The sequence below is a fragment of the Vigna radiata genome, chromosome 1 (genome assembly GCF_000741045.1).
Source record: "Vigna radiata var. radiata cultivar VC1973A chromosome 1, Vradiata_ver6, whole genome shotgun sequence".
NCBI lineage: Eukaryota > Viridiplantae > Streptophyta > Magnoliopsida > Fabales > Fabaceae > Vigna > Vigna radiata.
In genome coordinates, this window is record NC_028351.1 from 13,938,004 (window position 1) to 13,942,638 (window position 4,635).

Sequence of the window (4,635 nt, forward strand, 5' to 3'; positions counted from 1 at the left end):
TATGCGAGTTTTAAAAAGTAATACTTTTTCATTTAATTTATTCTCTAGGAATGTTATTTAATTCAATAAAAATTCAATAAGATTTCTGATCCTCCGTTAACATTTGTAATTGTAATAGATAACATTTGTAATTGTAATAGATAGGCTTAATACCTCAAATAGTCCTCTGATTTGTCAACTAATCTCATTTTGGTCCTCTAGTTTGTAATTGTCTCAATTTAGTCACAATTTTTGAAAATTTGAACACATTGTATCACATCTGTTAAGTGATAACGGCGTTAAATGAAATCCACTTAGATGTTTCCACGTGTTGCTGACAGAATGTGGTGAAGTCCACCTCATTTGAGATTTCTCTCAGCCTCAAGACACTCGAAGACTCAACGTCTCTTTCCTTTCAAACTACCCTAGGGTTGGGGTTGCTTCCCCTGAATACCGTCGGCCACTGCTTCTCCGGCCACCGCACCACCACCTTTACCAGGACCAGCGCCGGCGACCTCACGTCCCACCAGGGCCACCGCCAGCCGCGACGTCCAAACCCCTCCCTCTCCTTTCACGTGAGAGAAAGAGGAACGATCTCGCCCCTCTGCAGTGCATCTTAACCACTGCCAGTAGGGCAAATTGTTGTCGTCGCTCACCGCCAGTATCTTCATCGGCTTCTGCAACACCGTTACCGGAGCGATCTGCGGCGTTCCCATGCCCATCCAGCCAAGGAATTCAATCGCCGTTGTTGCCCTCACCGACTCCAATCTCTCCATTCCTGAGATCGTGGCCTCCAAACAGACCATGTCGCTTCACATTTTCTCAACTTTCGTCTTCGACTTGGTCATTCAAAGAGACAAAGTTGTTTTAGCAATTTGGAATTTCCGATTTTGCGCTTGTTTGGGTGTTTTGGGTTTCTGTTATGGTATTGTGCGTGAGTGTGTTTTGACCTGGGTGAGTAACAGTTTTTCTCTGTTTTCTCTTTTTGCTTAAGGTTTGGATATGGTGGTGAGAGAGGAGGTGGATTGGGTGAAGGGGTATCCCAAATTGGTGGCTTCGGCGACGGTGGGATGATACGGGAAATTTATGATTGCTGCGACGATTGGGACGAGGGAGAATGATAAGGGGAAGCTGAAACATCTGGTAAAGGTTGGTGTCAGTGTTGTTTGTGCTGGATAATTCTCAAGGGAACCCCGTTCATCCGTTGAAGATGTTGATATCTTAATATTGTTTTGTAGGTTTAAACATCTGCAATCCAATTGGGTTGTTAGTAGTACTGATAAAAATGTCGGAAGGAACCAGTTTGGTGTTGGAATCATATGAAAATGGTATGGATTTGTCTCAGGAAGACGTTGACACCATTGAGGAAACAATAGAGAAGACAATTTTGTCAAGACAAACTTCTGTCAACCTTGTTCCTTTTATTGGTCAAAGATCTGTATCTTAAGAAGCAGCTTATGAATTTTATTGCAGCTTTGCTAAGCAGCGTGGCTTTTCAATTAGACGACACCGAACTCGAGGGAAAGATGGGGTTGGAAGGGGAGTTACAAGGAGGGATTTCACTTGCCATCGTGGTGGTTATCCCCAGATTAAACCTTCTCATGACGTTGTGGTTGCCAAGCATACATGCGTATTGTGAAAAAGGCAGATTTTGATATCCCTGAATGGCGTGTTACTGGTTTTTTGATGAGTTTTTTGAGAGGAAGGAAGGTGGTCACCGGTGTTACTGCCACGACGGAGTCGCAACCGGAGGCAAGTTCCTCTCGCCACTACAACAAATATCCAACCCCGACAACAATATTTTTTTTGTCGAAGATCAGTTCTAATTCACCACAATCACTCTCGTCCGCAGCACCGTGGCCGACACTCAAATTCTCGGTCGACCCATTGACGTTAGAGGAAGAGGAAGACGACAGGTTCACCCTGATGCAGGACTTGGCCAGATAAAAAGTGAAAAGAGAGACTAGGGATAAAAAGGGAAGTGAGGAAGTGAGGGAGGAAAGAAAATATAAAAAAAGGTAAATTTAATCTCATCCATTTATAAAAAAAAATCACAATGCCACATCATCAAAACATAAAATTACAACTCATCAACATTTAACGCCGTCTGCTACCACTTAACGGATGTGATACAATGTGTTCAAATTTTCAAAAATTGTGACTAAATTGAGACAGTTACAAACTAGAGGACCAAAATGAGATTAGTTGACAAATCAGAAGACCATTTGAGGTATTAAGCCTAATAGATATAATGTTATTATGCCATTCAATTGGCCGTTTGATATATTTTAGTTTATATTATACGTGTTATCAAAATCAATCTAAAAGATTCAATTAAAAATATTCTTTAAAATAATTTTTGAAGTTATTATTGGTGAGAAAATTTAATTACTTATTATTTATATTATGTTGAAACCTTTTATAATTTAATAAATAATAAATAAATAGGTTATCCTATTATTATTCATCACTTATTTTTACAGGTAAATATTATTTATGGGTTAAAATTTATTACTATTTACTATTTTATTTGAATAAGATTTATTTTTATTTTTATTTTATTTAATTCAAATTTATTGTTATTTACATTATTTTATTTGCATAAAAAAATAAAACAATAAACACAACAGTTCATGAAAGAGTTTTCCAGCATTCTAATTGTTATTTACATTATTTTAAAAAATTGATGTTCATAAAGTTTAAAGATCCATTGTTGCATTGATGTAGCAAATTGTGTATCTTAAGAGATAAGCACTATTATTTTGTTTTTTTGTATTATGTGAGATTTTCTCTCTAAGTAAAATGTTTTTGTACCTCAACCCTATTTCTTCTATCCATATTTTTATTTTATTATTATTTTTTATTTTATTTTTATTTCTAACATACTATAATTGCCACTTGTCCTAGCATATCTAGAAGGAGTCAAGGTGGCTATATTTGTAGTTTTTTCTTTTCTTAAGAATTCAAAATCTCATGTTGAATTTATGGAAACTATTCTTGCTATTAAGTATTTTTGAATAAGCGGTTCTAGTGGTGTTGCTTGAATGTGATTCTTCAATGTAAAGCTTTTATTTCTTGGTCTCTTAGTGGAAGATGGAGAAAATGTTTGAAGATTTGTGAAGACACTGAGTTCACAATATCACATATTTTATGAAGGAAATCATTATCTTGATAAATAACTTAAGTTGGAGATTATTACGAATAAAAATAACTTTACTTGATATTCTAGAATGTCACAAATGATTATTTTAGTTTGTTCATAATATGTTTCAACTTTTTATATTTCCTTTTGTTTAAAAGGGAGTGTGTTTTATATTTTTCTTTACATGAGTTTGGTGTAGTCATGTTTTGCATCTTCTTTCTTTTTCTTTTGTTTCTTTTTCTTTTAAATATACTTTTTAATTATTATATTTGAATTTCTAAGTTAAAATAATTTTTTACTGAAATTTTTTTAGTTTGTTAATTTCTCATTATTAAAATGCATTTTACTTGTGATAAACCTGTAACATCCATTAAAGATAGAGACACATGCTTAGGAAGAATAAATATGTCCACAATGGAAGTATTTCCATCTCTCTTTTTTAGAAGTTTAGTTTTGTGTTGACTTTTCACATGTCTTGAGTTAACTTGTTGACTTTTGACTTAAGTTAACTTGTTGACTTTTGACTTGAGTTGTTTGTTTTGTAGGTCAAACTAGTGCAACTTGGAGGATGATACCATTATTTGAAGGAGAGCCTGGCCCTTCGAGCAAATCATTCTTAACACCTATTCTGGAGAGCCTTGGAGGCAAGGTTGACCTTGTAACGCTCCAAATTCAGGGTGTCATGAGTTTACAAAAATCGAATATTTATAAACTTTCTTATAGCGCGAAAATATATTTTATAAAACCTTAACTTTTAAACATGCATAATTTATTCAAACCATAATAGTTCCAAAAGCTTTATCCAATTATATTATTCCAAAATTAATTAAAATGACCAAGGAAATAAAACAACAACAATTACATTGTTTCAAAAGTCTATACTAAAAGAACTTTTTAAAGAAACCTAAATCTTCCTCCGTCATTTCACGAATCTATTATGCCTCTAGAATATTTGTAATATCATCTACTCACGTATAACACATTATATGATCATCGCCGATAATTTCATTCACAAACACACAACACAAGCATGTATGGGATAAGCTACTAATAAAACAATCATAAAAAGAAGATACATACATATTATATCAACAATAATCAAACACCCCATATATAGAAGTATTAACAATATAATTCCTAATCCTCTAACACTAACAATTCAATCATATTAAATTATTCGATCCTCAATCCTTGGACCTTGTTCCTCCATGTTATCACGAACATAAAAAACATAGACTGATCGTCTATTCTCTCAACAACACTTATGTTAATTACACCTCATGTTACCATCACTATCAACATAACATTCCTCTAGAGCATATCATCATTACAATCATCAACGCATGTACCACATCATGAATAACCTCATTATGACCACCACCATGAGCTTCCATATAACCATAAACATCATAGTGGAAAGAACCAGTCCCACTTTTGTATGCTACCTCACCCGCTATAGCCTCTTCTACAGACCATTTGTAGCCTCCCCTATAGATCATCTGTAGCCTTTCCTA